Source organism: Cyprinodon tularosa, unplaced genomic scaffold (assembly GCF_016077235.1).
Source record: "Cyprinodon tularosa strain WSP-4 unplaced genomic scaffold, ASM1607723v1 ctg157, whole genome shotgun sequence".
Lineage (NCBI taxonomy): Eukaryota > Metazoa > Chordata > Actinopteri > Cyprinodontiformes > Cyprinodontidae > Cyprinodon > Cyprinodon tularosa.
Window position 1 is genome coordinate 1 of NW_024038405.1, and position 19,743 is coordinate 19,743.

The window sequence follows — 19,743 nt, forward strand, 5'->3', positions numbered from 1 at the left end:
TAGCCTGGAAAATCCTGGGGGTCAAACTCATTTTTCCTGGAAAGACTGCACTGAAATGCACTAGTTACGACATGAAAGACCAACATGCCTCATGGGAAAGAGCTACTTTTTACGGGGGGAGAAATTTATTTTCTTTTCATACACAAATCTATTGCACTTTGTCCTCCGGCGTTTTCTCTTGCAAAATGATGAGATCATTTTTGGTATCATTTACAGCAATATGAACTGCAAGTTTTTATAAAACTGTGGTAATGAGCACAATACCACATTCCTGCTATTCACCACAGCAGCCTTTCTTCCTGAGTACCTCATCTTTGTCGAACAAATTGCTCATCTCTCTCGTTTAATTATACGCTAAAGTGCCATATCTACTCTTCTCCAGCATGGTTCGATTACAAGTGTCATGAATTTTAATGGACAAACCGTGTGCTATCAATCATTAGTTTGCTCATGTTTGAGCTGTTAGCAAGTGACTTTTAAGCAATTGTTTCCTGTCCTGTAAACTCAAGATAATTTTCTTAGCATCTGCTGAATGACATTTATTTCCATCATGCATTTAGGTGTAGATGTTTGCTGTAATTAAAATTCAGAGTAACAAATATGTGTTCAAAAGCAATTTTCCAACACTAAGAAATTGTCTCTCTGCTATTTAATAAGCTGGACCACAGCAATTTTTGGTTATGTGTAGGGAAAATCAGTTTTGCTTTTTTGTTACTGGCCTGTTATGTTCTTTCTTGATTTGATTTTGCAGTCCTATAAATGTTAATGAATAGAAATGTTCTGGTAAGTCTTTTAATGAATTCAGTGTACGCAAAAAAGGCTAATATACATCCTGTGGTTTATGCATTATGTTTAGGTTTTCAAATGAAGGAGGTGAAGAAATGTCTTGGAAAAGTAAATAAAATAATTTATTTGTGACTATAGCTAACTTTTGTCAATACTATGAGTTTGGGCTGATCTTTATTAGAGGTGAGTATTGGCATGAGTGTTGCGATTCGATACATGTTGCGATACTTGGGTCACGATACGATATTATCACGATATTGCAGTATCACTATATATTGCCATATTTTCCCCAGCTATCAAAATCAAATGATGAGATAAAACAGCAAGTGCTGTATATTTTCATCAGAAAATATTGATTAGGTATTATTATCCATGTTGTTTGGGGTTTTCTTCCACTGTGACTGCCTCAAATACAGATTTGGTGCTGCACGCACAGTTAAAGGGCTCCACAGCGCTATCTGCCAGAGTTGTGGAGCAGAGGTAGCCCATTTTCCCATCAATGTTTTATGTAACCATACTTTTTCTTATTAAAATCGATACTAAGAAGTGAAAGATCGATATTATATTGGGCAGCCGAATATCACGATATATCACCAAAATGATTATTTCCCACACCTCTAATCTTTATTCATATCAAATCAGAAAAGAAGCACGTCTTATTTAAATGTAACAATTTTAAAAAGTGATGAAATTGGTAATAATGATAATAAATATGGGTTATATTACACTTTACACAGGTATCCCAATGTTCTAAACATAATAAATAAATAAAAAAACAGACAAATTTAGTTGGTTGTTTTAATTTTATTTTTATTTATTTTATTTAATAAAAACTGTTATGCACACACTGACACACCCAGAACCTTCTTGCTGGAAGGCAGCAGTGCTAGTCACTGCACCACGAGAAGCCCTAACAAAACTTATATGAATCAAAAAACAAAGACAAAGTGCTCTTTGACTAAGTGGTGTATGCTACAGAACAAGTTCAAGTCATTGGGTGGAGCTAAAGGAATCTCAATGTTTTTAACCCCATACTATCAGCTTCAACTATGCCCAAGTTTTTTCCAATCAGCAGTAACTTCCCCATCAAATGATCACACTCAACATTTTTCCTGGTGAACAGCTTACTGGGCTAAAAACTGGGCTAATAACTTCGGGTAGATTTCTTTTTTCTTTTTGTGAAATAGGAAAAGGAAAATGTGTCCTGGAACTGATGTTGTTAAAAACAAATCATATTATTTAACTAGAAAAATTTCTAAAGAAATTTTGAGGGGGGCCACCTACTGCCCGTCTGGGTAACTGGGCCAATACGGCCCTGGCAAGTGACATTGGGGCTCCCCAGACCAACTGCTTACGCCTTTGAGGGCTGCTGAGGGAAGGAAAGAGGGCTAGGTCATGGGCAAAGAGAGCTGTGTGCCACTTGTGCTGAAATCTGGGAAATAGACGTGCACAGCATATGATGCACAAGGGTAATATGGGTTGTCCATATTGAACCGCAGTGGGTAAAGCGCAGTTGGCGGGCTCCGCCCGCCTGCTAGGAGCCCTTGCAACGATGAAAAAAATCACCAATGGCGGGCTCTGCCCGCCTGCTAAGAGCCATTGCAGTGATGAAATCACCAATGGCGGGCTTCGCCCGCCTTCTAAGAGCCATTGCAGTGATGAAATCACCAATGGCTATGAGCAATATGCCAGAATGTATGAGTGTGTATAAGGAAGAGGCTTTTATTCTGTAGAGTCCCTGTAGTGTTATTTTGAAAGTCTATCATGGATGTGCATCAAAAGATGGGTCATGCCCAGCAGTGATATAGAATCCATTTCCAAATGTTAAATCACTGGTTTTCCATGTTATTAGGTGAATAGCTGCTGTATTACAGAGTAAATGGGAGACTTTTATTGTGAAATTTGCTCTGGGGTGTGTTTTGAAAAGGTCACTAGAGTCTAATAAAAACAACCTGGAAGAGTTTGGGTCATAATGTTGAGCCATTTGCATCAATTATTGCATTAGTATAATCTAGAGGCTTTTATTTTGTAGGGTCCCTGTAGTCTTATTTTGAAAGTCCAACAGAGTTGTGTTTAGAGAAAATGTTCAGACCCAGCAATGATAGTTGATGACTTTCCAATCGTTAAATCACTCTTTTTCCATGTTATTAGGGCAGTAGATGAAGATGAAATGGGAGGCTTTTATTTTGAAATTTGCCTTAGGTTGTGTTTTAAACAGTCTCCTAGAGTCTATTCTCTAAAATGGGGTTGAGTTTGGGTCATAATGTTGAGCCATATAGGGCAATAAATATATGTAAAAAATATAGAGGCTTTTATTTTGTAGGGTCCCTGGAGTCTTATTTTGAAAGTCTATCAGTGTTGAGTGGCAAGGGAAGTGTCATGGACAGCAGTCATATAGTATCCATTTCCCAATGTTAAATCAGTGCTTTCACCCTCCATTAGATTAATATGTGCTGTTTAAAATAGCAGAGGTAAAATCTCTTTGAAGCACGGGTTACCTTGACAACGCTTAACGAGCCTGTCAGTGACAGAGAGAAAAGCGCAGCACTATCGTTCCTTAGCTCTCAGGCTTTTTTGAATGGGAGCAACAGCTCCGAACAAACGACTGCTTAGCAAAAACCGTATGAGTTATTCAAAAAATTTCTTCACCGTGAGCGTCAGCAATCCTTCGACTCCAACTATGCCAACTTTGGTGTATGTGTGTCTTTCAGAACAATATTTATGACGAGTTGAAAACACATAATGTCATTCGTTTTTCTCCCCACTGCTGCTCCAAAACCAATGAAAAACGGCTCTGATTTTGATCGACTTTAGGTTGGTCTGGAGGGTTTTTAAGGAAAAGTATTAATCCTACCGTAATTCCGAAGACATTGTGTGAGTCCAGAGGTTTCAGCCTACAAACTGACCAAAAATGGTGACTGTAGCTCCAAATATGTGGCCGTGAGGCAAGAACAAAATCTTTTATCTTAAAAAAACGGCCGCCTCACACTAAGATGTCAGCAGCTGCACACTAGCAGGCTGCTGCAGAAGCTAACTGTCAGCTAGCTTCCAGGTGCTTACCCTCCAAACAAACGACTGCTGAGCAAAAACCGTAAAAGGTATTTGAAAAATTCTTTCAGTGAAAGAAACATCTATCCTTTGTCTCAGACTGGGGTAACCTTCATATCTGTAGGTCTTTCACAACCCAAAACGAAGCACAAACAAAATGGTGGGTCCCACCTGCTCCTACCATTGGTTTAACTGCAGCAGCTCCTCTCTCATCTTTTTGCTGCTAAAGCACCCCTCCGAACAAACGACTGCTGAGTAAAAACCATAAATGATATCTGAAAAATTCTTTTTATCTAAGCGACAGCTATATCTTGTCTTCAATTGGAGTAACTTTCATGGCTGTAGGTCATCTACAACCTGAATGGGAAGAGAAAGAATAAGAAAAAACGGGTCCTCAGTCCTTAGCTTCTAACTGAGCTAGCTACAGCAGCTCACTGTCACCCAGCTTTCTGGTGCTTAAAATGTCCTCCGAACAAACGACTGCTGAGCAAAAACCGTATGAGTTATTCAAAAAATTCTTTCACCGTGAGCGTCAGCCATCCTTCGACTCCAACTATGCCAACTTTGGTGTATGTGTGTCTTTCAGAAAAATATTTATGACGAGTTGAAAACACATAATGTCATTCGTTTTTCTCCCCACTGCTGCTCCAAAACCAATGAAAAACGGCTCTGATTTTGATCGACTTTAGGTCGGTCTGGAGGGTTTTTAAGGAAAAGTATTAATCCTACCGTAATTCCGAAGACATTGTGTGGGTCCAGAGATTTCAGTCTACAAACTGACCAAAAATGGTGACTCTAGCTATAAATATGTGGCCGTGAGGGCGAGTTTAAAATGTTTTTTGGTCTTAAAAAAACGGCTGCCTCACACTCTAGCTTTTCAGTCTCTCCACTCTAGAAGGGTGGATTTTGCTAAAACTTTGTGGCGCTTGAGGTCTGATTATACAAAAACTGTAGCAGTTATCAACATGCCGTCTTCAGTTTTAAATAGACGAAGGATTTATCTACAAACTGAGCTTTAAACTGTTTTTCTACATGAATGTATGCCGACACAGTGAAGTGCTGTTTTTTATGCTTTTTTTTCCCTCTCCCCATTCATTTCCTATGGGATTTTTTTTGCGACGTTTTCGCTAATAATTCGCGAACCTTCGGACTAATGAGAAAGTTTTATACAAGCACGCATCGCACCATTGGTCCCGACGCGTGTGCCAACTTTGGGCCCGATCCGCCAAACCGTGCGGGACTAGTTAGGTGCCGAAGTTTTGGTGGCGAGGAGAACTATAAGCTAGTATAATACGCGGAATAAATATGTGAGATAGTAGTAGGTGGGCCATGCCTTCGGCATGTGGCCCCCCTAATAATAGATATTATGTATTATCCCCAATGCAGCTGTATGCAAAAAGCTAGCTTCCAGGTTGTAGCTTCTGATTAAGTAAATGACTGAAGGGGTATTTACACTTCTTTTGGTCTTTTTCATGATCTAGTGTAAAGCTATACTTAAGACACTTAAACCTGGAATATATTATTCTACCTTAAGAGAAGAATATTTTCCACTCATTTTGGGATTTGCGACACATTTATCTAACTTGTGAAATTTAATAAAGTTTCTTTAATGGACTGTCTTTACATCTGTGAAATATCCATCCATCCATCCATCCATCCATCCATCCATCCATCCATCCATCCATCCATCCATCCATCCATCCATCCATCCATCCATCCATCCATCCATCCATCCATCCATCCATCCATCCATCCATCCATCCATCCATCCATCCATCCTAGTTCCTTTTGGGTTCCGTTGGGGGCGATGCCTGTCCTGCCATTTATGTTTAATGGGCAAAAGGCGGGGTAAACGCTGGACAGGTCGCTAGACTGTCGCAGAGAATAAAACTAGTCCAATTGAAATCTACTAATCTCTATTAGTATTATTGTCATAATTTTCGGTGCATATAAAGATCATGTTTTGAAGATAGCGAGGCTAAAAATTCTGAAATTGGTTGAAACAACCAGGGACTGAAGCTGGTTGCAATTGAAGCTCCATCAGCACCAGCTATCTCTGGCCAGTGGCTCTGCAGCAAGCACTCTCTCCTGACACTCAGAGAATGAGCCATAGTCAGATTTACAGTACGATTCTGCTCTAAAGCTACTTCTTTTACTTTCACCTCCCCTTGTCCCTTTATAGGCTCTGTGATGATTGTTTTCTGGTGGCAATAACATAATATTTAAGTTCACTCATGGTGAGGTTTGATATAGTTGCAGAAAGATTTTCTTCCCAGTTATTTCTAACAGTCACAACATGTTCACCTGCGTATAGACTCTCCCCATTATGTGTCTGTAATTTTTTTATGGAAGAGTGTTTTTTTACCTTTTTTCGCCCCTTGCTCATTTCCTGCAACTAATACATACTTCAGATTTAAATAAGTTGTGCTTTTCTCACATTAACCTATAGAGGCAATTGGAGAATATGTGACCACACTTGGTCCATAGTAGCTGCATCACTGACTTTTATGCCCTGGTTGTGAATGACATCTAATGCAGATTATGAGAGTTTTACAGCTGGTGTGCTGTAACATATAAACTCTTTAAAAGACATAAATTAGTGATTGAATAAAAACGAAATACATGGCTTTCGTGGCAAGTGAGACTGAAATCATAAAAAAATATATTGATTTAAATTAACCTCTGATTTTCAACAAACCACATTTATGGGGAATCTAATTAAATACAGATGAATAAACAAATAAACAAACAAACATAAAAAAGCAAATAAAAATATTTTGGCACAATGATATGATTTAATGTTACTGAAAGATATCAACTATTGAAAACTAATTGTTTTGTTGTTTTTGATTAAACAGACTGGTTTTAAGTTAACACATAGATGGCATGTGAAACATTTTATCCAGGGTTAAGCATACTTAAAACAATGAGGCATGTATGCTTTAGCTTTTTTTTCTTCATTTCTGGGGGGAAAGAAATCCAATGCTCAATGCTTTAGAATCACAGCCATCAAATACTCATTCCACAAATGAGCTTATTGAACATTCTAAGTTTTTTAAACCTGTAATCAGAAAAAAATTACTTTACTCAACCTTGGGTTCTGTTACTGCAGTGACATTCAGTAACATTGGAGCTACTCTGGATGGGAGCAGGTTTTGTTCAATAAAATCAAAGTGTCCTGTGGCGCCATCATTAAAACATCCTTTACAGCATTACACAGACATCTTTAACAGGTATTTAACAGAACTTGATATTGGTGACAGCGTTGATATGTGTGATAACAGCAATATAGAATACCACTGCACAGTCTAAAAGTGGCTTTCTGTGTAATGTAAGACAGAATCAAAATGAGGAGGAACCCCATGAGGTGATGCACACGTCCTACCTGTTTGAACAATGTTTTTATACTTCATCTTCACCTGGTGCCAGGTGAATTCACCTAAATAGCATTCATTGATCTACTGCTGTTGAAGCAATAATGGTAGGCCATATTAATATTTTATCAGTTTGTCTGAATATGTATTTCTGATATCTGAAATGCATTTTTTCCTTGTCAGAATCACCATTTTAAAAAGACATCCTTCATAACTAAAATAAACATTCTGGATGTCTAAAAATGAATTTCAGATCACTATATTCCTATTGTTACTGGTCAAAAATGGTATTTTCACCAGGAAGATACATGTCAAAACAGCAACTTAAAATATGTAAAATGTTTAGATATATAAAACTTACTCTAAAGGTGGAGTTGTAAAAATGATAAATCAAAGTCTAAGATTCAATGTGAAAGATGGTCAGGCTCTATAATGTAGCTGCGTATTGCCACAATCTAGCTTTCCGGCAGTTCGGTGGTACTGCCATCAAAAGGTATCAAGGATTTACAGGATCTTGGATCTAGAAGGATTTACTGTATCTCTACTGGTTGTTGCACTGGGTGCTGGGATTCTGTTTAGGTTTAAAAAGGAATTTGAATACACTATCAGGAACCGTGCTCAGTGTATATAGTCTTATTTATCATGATCTAATGGTCTCTGGTCATTATTGTATGGAAATATAAACTGACTATCCGTCTTTAAAGCCCTAAAAAGTGCCAGACTAAACATGGTCAAAGATGGTCTCTCCATCATTAGATGGCTAGCTGGCTGTAAGCGGTCTGTCACACTTATTCTTTGCTTATAAGAATGAGAAATGATTTCAAGTCATAAAATGCACAAACATATATTACTTGGAAAATAAAATACCTCTCATTAATGTCACTGAGGTTTCACTGTTTTAAAGTATTTGGCAGTCTGTAAGGCACTTTTTTGAAAACTAAAAGAAAAAAGCTGTCTAACTTTATGTTTTTGCTTGTGTTGTACAAAAAAAACCGCCCCATAAGAAATAATTACTAATGATTATGTCACTTTTCCCACATATTGACACATCCTGAAACATCCAGCATTGTGTTTTCATTTAAATGATAAGTTCTATATTATGACATTTTGTTCAAAATTATTGTTTTAATAACATTATAATTCAAAATGATAATAATTTTGCTACCTCTCACGACGCCAGCATGTATAAAGCCTGATGGAAAATGGATGGATGAATGAATACAAAGCTCATTGTACTTTGTGGCTTTTACATCACCCTATGCTTAGATACAATATACTGTGGCTACAGTAGCTTGTGGATGATTTGAATGCCAAATAATATGAAACACTTTTCCCTTCCTGGGTCATATTCTTTAAAGGAGTACAAACTACTGGTTAGCACGTACTAAGCATTAGTAATGAAGGCATTTTCCTTTACAACATCAGTATTGTGTTTGTATATTTTCATTAACCCGTTAAAAACGCAAACAATTCGATTAAGTGTCTAGTGGGGACATTATATTGATTTTACAATAAAAGCAGATAGAAAACCATTTTTTCTTAAATTATACATGACATTTTCAATAAAACTTTGTTGCTTCTTGGGATGCACTTTAGAGAGCTATTAGGTAACATTGGCTGAACTGTTAAATGTATCACAATTAAACTGTTTAAAGTCATTTAAAAAAGGCTGAAATATGGCATTATCTGAAAGCTAGCAACAAATTATGTTTGATTCATCTCAAATCCATAGTATATAGTTCTCCCAACTCTCCACCATCCGATCACTGAACTTTCCATGTATTCAGATGCATTCAAAGAAATCTGTAAATCTCTGGATTTAAGGTCGTTTCAGATTCTGTATCACAGGTCTAATGAAACTACACATTACATTCAACAGTACAGGAGACAGATTTGCTGTTGAGGTGTTTTTTTTTTGAAGCTGTGTTTGAGACTAGAATATGCCTGTAGCTAAGAGCTGAGGATGCCTTGCACATCATTAAGTGTGAAATATAACAACACACCCCTGAGCTGCCTACTGTTCCCCTGGAGGGACGACGCCTAGATGGAGCTTTGAACAATTACGGCTATGAGAACCGCTAACCTATCTTGTTCACATTGCTTTATTTAAAAGCTGCTGTGATTGAGGAACACACAAACAAGCATGCAAAATGGTTGGGAATATGTTCATTCTCCAGTTCCAAAGCACCAAAAATTATACAATTGGGTTTGAGTTTGTGTCCCCCCAGTGACACACAGAAAATAAATGTAGTTATATTTTATGTGAGATAGCAGAAGCTCTTTTTTTCAATTAACAATAAGGTACACTGTTGCAATACCCTTTGGAAATGTGTTCCAAAGCCTATTGTGAGATGTATGTGTAACTTTAGTGATTTTGCATTTGGCTCAAAGAGTTTAGAAAACATGGGTGACCTACAATTCGCTGCTACATCAGAGAACATCCTGCTTAAACACAGGCAGAGCGCTCATGCTCCGCTAACATGCTGTTAACACCCAGCCTCCGGTCTTGTTGAAGTGTAAACATCACTGTTTGCAGGTAAAGCACTGCTTGAGCCCAGTGTATACAATGAGGCGGATTAGCCGTGAAATTCCTCCCTGAAAATGTGAGGATTCATATAAAGACATAAAATCTACCAAAATGAAAAGCAAAGATGTTCATCAAGAAATGCTGTTTTTCAATTCTGAGTCATCATTTCTTTGTCAATCACTGCTTAGAGTGAGAGGCATGACTGTATTGCTCTAAATATGCTTGATGTTATAGAGGTACACTGTTTTTACTTTGATATGTTGTAAGACGGGGTCATTGTCATATCAGCATTTAAATATAATCAGATTTACCTCAGTGAGTCATTCCATCTCACATTCGGATTAGCAGAGTTGTTTGCAGTAGCATGAATGCACACAATTCATCTAATTCATTTGTACATAATTCTGTTCCCACAGACCTTTTTATAAAAAAAAAAGAATCAACGTTTTAAATAGTGAATCCTAGATTTGTGTCATTTATGGTTTTTGTTTTGTTTTTTCGTGTCTTTTTTTTTATAAGCTTCCCTTCATCCCACCCACTGTAGAACCCCATAGGGACACAGAGATGAGTTAGAGGGAAGAAAGTCCCCTAACACTGTGGTTTTTCAGAGTGCTGACAAGCTGTTCTTTGGCTATTAAATCCATTCCTCACTGTCAGTAGAGCTGAAGTAGCTTAGACCTGTCTGAAGAGATGCAGGAGCTCCTGCTGCTGAGGGACCTACATACAGATATAGCACAATAAGGACCATGAAGTCCATATGCCACATCACGCCACTAATATTCTACAAAAGCAATGTTGAGCTGGAATTATTTGGAACCATTAAAGAAATTATTTTTACAGTGTTTTGACAAGTTGTCACTTAGTTTCTTTTGGGCATCAAAACAAACTGTCTAATTAGACAGAGTCAATGCTAAGTAAGTTTTCTATTATGTTCTCTCTCAAAATGCTCTAAGATGAATTCTAATAGCTTTAAATCTAATTATTTACTCTATATCTGATTCAGTTCTCTTCAATTCAAGTGAGTGAGATAATCCAGTTAAAGTTAAAATCCAAATATTGGCTGCTAGCATATTTAATAGAAAAACATGGAAAGAAATCACAATTAATATGCAGAAACTTCCAGCAAATTAAGTAGATTTTATTAATGGTTCTCAAATAGTTTTCTCTGAATACAAACTCAAACTTATGTGGGTTCTTAAAGCATCAGCATGCAGTTTACACCAGTTCTCTAGAGAAAGAGTTTTACATGGAGAAACTGTAAACTGTAAAGTATATTAAACGTATTTATACAATTTATAAGAAATATGCACACACCTTAGTTATTGGATAACTAACAATATAATAGGATCCTGTATGAATGCGTGCAAGAAGCATTAAACCCTGAAGGTGGTCTGTTTATATGAAATGTACAATAATGAACTTTTAAAAATGTAAATACAATTTTAAATAGTGCTTATACTAAATGGTCTCAAGCTCTATGAGAGCCTCAAGACAAGAAGCAAGCTTATATGTATTCTCTATGCATCGTTTTTTTTTATTGAATTATCCTTAAATAGTGGTTCACTAAAAAAAACGTTACGTTATAACACAACGTTATGACACAAAATACATAGAAACTACTAACATTAAATAAATGAAAAAAGCCCTTATTTCTGCAACATTTTATTGCTTCTATTTTTCTTACGCAATATGTTAGCATGATTTTTATTAAAATGTTTACTAAAACTTCAGTATTATTAAATATTGGTAAATAATTACTAAATAGATGATCATTAACAATCAATAGAACCACACTTATAATATTATCCCTTACCATATCAGTCTCATGAGATGGTTGGGGTATGAGGGAATGAGTTTCTGTCATATGTCTGTAGTGTTTCTTTCCAGAGCCATGCATGGCTCGCTGTGCATCACTGTAAACGCTCCCACAGCCTGACACATATAATCATTTTCCTCATAATCATCCCCACTGAAAACATTAAAAAAAAGATGAAAATAAAATGTATACAAAGAATTAGGAAGAGAGGAAGTACAAAGTGCTGTTACAGTTAACTTTAAACTCACTTTTATGCCAGAAAAAATGTAATCTCTTCCCTGACTCTCTTCTCTGTATTGTGACCCTAAGACTTATTTTAAATATGTGGAGCACATTGTAAGCACACAGTCTTTCCAGAAATTAAAGCGGATTGGGTTTATTCCAAGAATAAACTAGCTACAGTAGCAAGTAATGTCACAGAGCTAACCTTTTAAATTATTGTTACAGTAACTATCTTAAAATATTGTAATACTGATATGTTTTACCTTGTCATTATTTTAATCTCAATGACAGCTACCAGAGGTCAGACACTTTAATATGAGTTCAAGCAAAGTTGAATTTGTAGTTTTCCTTTGCCAAACTATAGTGGCTATTTGTTTTTAATGAACCTGGAATGTATTGCAGTACTGTAAAGAGCTGATCACTACAATCCAAACTGGATAATTCTACAGCTTCAGATACATAAGAAGAAATACATAAAAATAGAAATGATGAACCTGGAAGATTTCAATTTATTTATTGCGAGATTTCAATTCAGTTCAGTTTCACATTTTTGTCTATATTGTGTCAATTCACAAGACGACATTTCAAGGTCCTTTAGAAATAGAGAATGTATCCAAACCATACAGACAGATCTGTTAAGAGTTTGCAATAGAAAGAAACACAACTGACTGCATTGAGTCTTAATTTCACAGATAGCTCCAAACTCTTGTTAGCTTTCAAATGTAGATCCATAGTAACCTGATGGAAGCATGATGAGAACGTGCAAACATTTCCCAGAGAATTCCTGTGGCATGGATCTCCTATGTGATATTCTGAATAAATGCACTGTTATGATATAAAGCTACTTGGAGGCAACAGTGGTGTACTGAGTACTCATAAGACTACAACTAGTTCGAACCCAGCTCGGTCCATCTCAGTAGTTGCGTCCTTGGGCAAGACACTTCACCTGCATTCCTAACCGACCTTGTGGCACCCGTATATGGTTGCCACGCTCATGTCAATTTTGTGCAAAATAACAGTGTCATTTATATATGAAAGATGAACATAAGCTAAAGGGTCACAAATATGATTTGCATCCCTACATTTTGGTCCATAAACAAAACACTGTTAACCTGCATATCGCTATTTGGTGGATAAGAGGACAAGGGAGATGACAAAGGGGTTTTAGTAATAAAATGATTGTTATGAACTTTATCTTGAGTCTTACTTGAGAAACAAATGGCCCTGTCATGCAGGACACACCATCTATAATTCTTTGTCCTTTTTTTTCCATAAACAGTTATTCTGCCTATGCCGGCCTTGGTGCCAGGAGATAAATAAGGGGAATTAATTTGTGTCAGGATGACAGGAAAGCGCTACGCTCTTTGGCAGGAAAAACACAGCAGAGAGTGTTATTAATGACTCAACACAAGGACTGCAAGGACCATAGTTGCTCAGAAAGAGGTCAGAAAAAGAGAGAGGGGAGACAGAGGGACAGGAAGGACAGACAAAAGAAATTGATACAAAAATAAAATAGATATTTTGTATAAGGGGAATTGAATGGATACCACGGGGCTAGAAGTTAGAACACCCACCACTCTTCAGTGCTTATTAAAGTACTTGGCAGAGCTTTCAATGTTAGCAGTGTTTTCCCAGCTCTTTTAGTGCATTGGTTTGATGTAAATATTGGGGCCCTGGTGTTTACCGAGGAGGCAGCGATCAGATCTGAAAGTAGTCACTTGACCACCTGAAGAGCATAAAAAATAATTTGGCCTTAGTGCTATAAATACTTTTATTAAAGGTATTGTCAGTGATTTGTATTTCTTAGCTCATTTACGCTACATTGTGTCAGCTCATTTATTTTATGTAGGAAGTAATGTCTGGGACTGTTTTGTTGTTAATTTTAAGTCAAATACTTATGTTTTTAGGATTTTCTAATTATATTCATTTAAATGTACTTTTCTGTGTTAAAATCTGTTTTGTTTACAGTATATTTGGAAAAGGAACGTGGAACAGAAATAGCTCATCACCAAATGATTCACATCCTTGAGCAGACTGTGTGCATTCTGTATGCCAAACAGTATCTGTACGCATGCTTTGGCCTTCGTTGTCCACCATACCTATTCCTATATTTATCATGACAAATGCTTTACTTTTCCACTCTGCCATTGCATCATCGCACAAGATGCCATGGCAGTTTGGAAGACCAGTGATGTCTGTGTGGTAGATACACTGACAGCAAGTATGTAATGATCTAAGCCATTTGGTGATTTATAGACTGACAGAAGTATTTTAATGTCTTTTCTCTGAGAGATGGAGAGACAGTGCAAGGATTTTAGCACGCGGTTGATGTGCTCCAATGTCTTTGTTTTGATGAGGACGGGGGTAGCACCATTCTGGATCCACTGCAACTGTCTGATCAGCTTTTTAGATGGAGCTGTAAAAAGACAGTGTTGGACTGCTCAGTTCTACTAAAGATCAATGCATGAGTTAGTTTTTCCAGGTCCTGCTGAGACATTAGAGATTCAATCCTTCAGATGTTTTAAAGGTGGAAAAAGGCCAACATAGTTACTGTCTTGCTGTGCCTCTCAAGGTTCAGGACTGAGTCCATTGCTACACCTGAACCATAATTCTTTCTGTGGGGGTTGGGGGGGTGGAGGATGGGGGTGAAGGGCATATACTGCAATCTCACAACACCGCACACCATGTAGAAATAGAAAATACTGTTGTTTCTAACATTTTTAAAGCTTATTTGTGTCATCTAGATTAACAATAATTTATTATTGTGAACAATCATAAATAAAGTGTGTTACCAAAAATATTAATAAAATATAGGTAAGATATAGTGCACTAAAAGTATATTTTGTTTAAAAGTTATATCAAGGAAAAATTACTAGTTACTTTTTTACCTCTGTTGGTCATAGGGTTTGGGAAGACAAAGCTATACGAAAAGAAAGCAGCAAACATTTTTACCTAAATGGAAGGAATTGTATATTTTGTGTAAAAGAAGTAAGAAACTAATCTGTTTGCTATGCCAATCACTAAAGTTCAAATCAACAGTAGCAATTTTTTACATCCTGGTCCGAAGAAGAGAATGGGGCACAACCTTCGTCATTATTAAATGTACAATTTGATTGTTAAATACACCATTTAATAATGTAAAATACAAAATTAAAAATGTTGCATTAAATAATTGTAAGTGCATTTAAATGTTGAAAAACAACAATTTAAACAAAGTCTTTATTTTAGTAAATAATTTGATTTCACTTTCTATGCATAGACTGTTATGGAGATTTATAGATTTTAAGGGGGTTGTCATTCTGTTTTGTTATTATTTTTAAGGTCTCTCAGGCTGAAATGTTGGGAAACCCTGATCTATGGGTTTGCATTTGGAGTCTAAACCTAGAAAATGATGCTGTTTGTGAGACCTTAGTATGGAAACATTAGGTAACTCCTAACCTAACCAGAGTAATTTCATACTGTGAAGTGGTAAAACAATGAGGAGGAAAAATATTGAACCAAAGACAAGTACACATAATCCTAATGTTAATCAGTCAATTCTAAAAAAAAGAGTAAAGCTATACTCTATCTCATTATTTTAGGTCAAATTTTCCTCTTTGAATTGGTTACAGGTATGAAGTCAAGTCAGCAAAATGCTGGATTTGAATTTGGAGATGCTAAACAAATTATTTTTTAATGTAGTTTTTATCTTGTCCCTCTGACAAATTTGTATGTTTTTCTATTGAATAATAAAAAATCTATGTTGTCTTAAAAGTGGAAAAAAGTTTGCCTGGCCCGGTAATAATTTTGATGTAGTTGTTTTTATGTGTTTTGTTTATATGATTGGTTGTTTATAAATGAGGTCACAAGATAAACAAGTACAAAAAGAAGTTTTTATGTGTCCTTTAACAGCATAAGTAAAACGCACTTCACACTGGCTGCTTAACAACAGCATTTTCAGTTAATGTACCCATATGATGAATAAAGAGTGGCACACAAAAGCTAGGCTGACCTGGGATATATTTGGCAGGCATCCACGTAAAGAAGGCTTTTTGTGCTTTTGTTGAAACTTTATAAAATATGAAAATAAAATTGCAGCTAAATTACACCAAAAGTAAATGGATTTGTCCCTGATAATGACCTTCAGCTGTAATTTGCAAAGTGACAGACCTTTGACTGAACAGCAAGGTTTTCCAATCAATAGAGTTAAGGGGACATGTCCATCTGTTTGTCTGTACAAAATTCAAAGCGGACACTTGGTTTACATACTCAGGATTGCAGGGGTCTCAATAAACATGTGATTATTCCTCAGTAATTAGTTTGCCAGGATCCATGTTGTAAAAACAAGGGTGGTAATTACGAGGAAGAGGTCTTGGAATGGCTGTCTGCCTCTCTTCGAGAAAACATAACACACCAGGGGATATGACAATGAGATGAGAACAGGAGGGCAGCAAGGGAAGGAGGGATGGCATTTGTTGACTGCGTTCATGCTGTCAGAAAACAAAACAGTCTTTTAATTGCCGTCCAAGGAGACTAAACATAGGATGTAGATGCAGTGAGTTAGAACTGAGTGTAAGAGCAGGAAATGACTTGAGGAAGTTAACAGAAGAAATATCAGAGTGTACCTGTATAATATTGCTTGTAATGTAACCTTTTATTAACTACCAGCTTGTAAAACACTGTTAAAATTTGTTTAAACTTAACTAAACATAGACTGCATATTTTTGTATCTGTTCTATTTTAGTTCTTATATCTGTTGTGTATGTTATATACTGAGCTCAAGGCTGCCTGCAGGCTGTGTGGAGCATGCATGTTGTCTTGAAGTCAGAGGTCAATAGGGTCACTAGGGGAAGATGAAGATCCATCACAGGCTTGTCTTTTGCTGGCTGGACCACTCATCCACCCTGGACCCACAAGGCCCCATTTGCAGCAGTTGCTTGGCAACTGCTTGCTGTAATTAGTCCGGAGATGTAGCCTCAAGTCAAATATCCCTACTTCTAGGTCAGACTGCAGAAGGAGCACAGCCACACCTACACATCCTCTAGCTGCTTAATAGAATTTGTACTAAAGCACAAAGCATATTGTATGCATGGAAAGAATTGAAAGATCCCTTTAGCATTACAAAAACATTCTTGCGAGAGTAAGAAATATTTAGCTACTTAGACCTTGTCTTTATATCTCTATTTTTACAACTGGTTGTAACTGATATGGTTAAGAAAATTTTGTATTACATAAAGCTAAGGCCTTTTTAAAGCAGAAGTGGAAGCCGGTGTTAAGGAAGAGTGAAAAAGCATTCAGTTACATGGCCTGAAGATAACTTTTTGGCCACCAGCCACTGTGGAAGGTGGATCTCACAATGCATCTGCCATAGAAGTTCTTTATGGGCCAAAATTTTGTTATGTATAAATAAAGGTAAGCAACTCATAAAATGCTCTAAAATGGTTCTTGGAAAGAATACACATTAAAGTGCTTTCAGGTTATTAACAAATTTTATATCATGACTAGAACTACATAATGACAACTGTATCTGACCTGGTGTGACTAGCAACTTGAATAGAAAATGACTAAAATACAAACAACCAATCATTTCACTGATGGTGTCATTTGTTTAGTCAACATCCACCTGCAAATCTAATTAACTGTATGTTGGCATACTAGTACACCAATTTATTTATTTATTTATTTATTTATTTTTTAATCTTTTTATTTTTACATTGCAGTAATATAAATATGGTATTTGTATCTTTGTACATACAGTATACCTTTATTTTCATTTTCAAGACAAGTCTGATATTTAGATTGAATAATGTTTAGATGAATAACGACAATAATGTAATTGACAGAATCCAAACTATATTTCCAGGAGTTTAAAGGAATAGTACACCCAAAACATGATTAGCCTTCATTTTCTACTCACCCCCATGCTGAACAACACCCTGGAGTACTTTTTTGATATCTCAAATGCATCTGGAGATCTGGGAGGCTTCTTGCTGTCTGCTGACATTCAAATAATGGAGGTCTATGGTGCCCGAGACAGAAAGGTCCATAAAAGTCCACAAAAAACGTGTCAATATTCCTCCATACTGCTCGTCCAATGTATTCCAAGTGTCCTGAGTGGGTAGCATCCAGAATTTACTCGAAACGAAGTCATTTAGAATGTTTTTAGAGCATAAACAGTAGTGCATAGGATTTCCTCAAAGCGCGCGCCTGCGAGTTCACGACGCTACGGAAGCCGGCAGACCAAACCAGATGAAAGTGCGCATTCAGCGTCTGCTCTGCCGATAATGCAAGCGTAGAAGGAGAAATGTGCTGTTTACCTGTGCAAAGAAAGAAACAACGAAAGAAAAATGTCTGAGGACTTCAGTGTTGAGGAAGAGCATGAGTTCTTTGCCGAGCTGAATGCGCACTTTCATCTGGTTTGGTCTGCCGCGGTTTCCGTAGCGTCGTGAACTCGCAGGCGCGCGCTTTCAGGAAATCCTATACACTACTGTTTATGCTCTAAAAACATTCTAAATGACTTCGTTTCGAGTAAATTCTGGATGCTACCCACTCAGGACACTTGGAATACATTGGACGAGCAGTATGGAGGAATATTGACACGTTTTTTGTGGACTTTTATGGACCTTTCTGTCTTGGGCACCATAGACCTCCATTATTTGAATGTCAGCAGACAGCAAGAAGCCTCCCAGATCTCCAGATGCATTTGAGATATCAAAAAAGTACTCCAGAGTGTTGTTCAGCATGGGGGTGAGTAGAAAATGAAGGCTAATCATGTTTTGGGTGTACTATTCCTGTAACCATCCTCTCAGAAGCCAGGGGGTCACATTTTTCAGAGTGATTAATCAGTCTCTTGCATTAAATTTCACCTGTCCTTTAAAATGCCTTTGAAAACCTTTTTCTAATGCCTGCATGGTTTCTGCCTGCAGTGAATAAAAAAAAAAAAAAAAAAAAAAAAAAAAAAAACAGTGTAAAACAACATTTTGAGATAGAATTACGAAGAAAAATGGAAAAAGTGCCGATTTTTTTTTTTTTTAATCTAAAGTGAATTTTATGCCATAGATATTTTATTATCTCTTCTCTGTCTCTGGTGTCTCTATTGTAACCAAAATAATTATTTTTAAATATGTGGAGAGCTATTGCAAACACAAAGTCTAATTGATCCAGGTTTGATTCCTGGCTCTTTCTGCATGGAGTTCTCAGGTTCTCTCGGGGTACTCTAGCTTCCTCCCACAGTCCAGAAATATGACTGTTAGGTTAATTGGTTTCTCTAAATTCTCCTTAGATGTGTGTGTGTGAATGGTTGTTGGTCTCTGTGTTGCCCTGCGATGTACCCCGCATCTTGCCCATTGGCAGCTGGAGAACCCTTTGTGACAGTGACACCCTTCATGACAGGAAATGGATGGAATAACTCAAACTATCTGCAGTAGAATTGAATAATAACAGCAGTACTGTTAACACTTCGCTACACACTGAAATGGAGATTGGACCCCAAAAACTATTATTAGCACATCCAAGAGGAACCTGATGCTGCAAAAAAGCCTGTCACATATTATCAGATAAAAGCCAGTTTGGGGTCCTAATACTGTGTGGTGCACTGATCCAGAAATTAACAGAAATATAGCACTTGTCAGGTTGTTAATCCTTATTTCCAGAATAACTTCTCAATTTTGTTTTGAAAACAGCTTGAATAGATAGGCAGGGATATTAAAATCGAAGAAAAAAACATAAACATTTAACTAATTTTGCACAAGCAATGATTCATACTCCCACACGAGAAGCTTTGTTTTACTTATCATAGAGGAAGATAACAAAGTAAGATGAATGAATTGCGGCATTGTGGAGAGTAATATAGAAAATCAGCTCATCTTATAAGTGCTGTGGGAATGAAGTTGTTAGAATAAGGCCCTCTCTGTATATGCAATTAATTGGTATAGATGAAGTGACCGCATAGTAAGTCCCATTTAGATTAACTCATACTGCTGTCTTTCAGC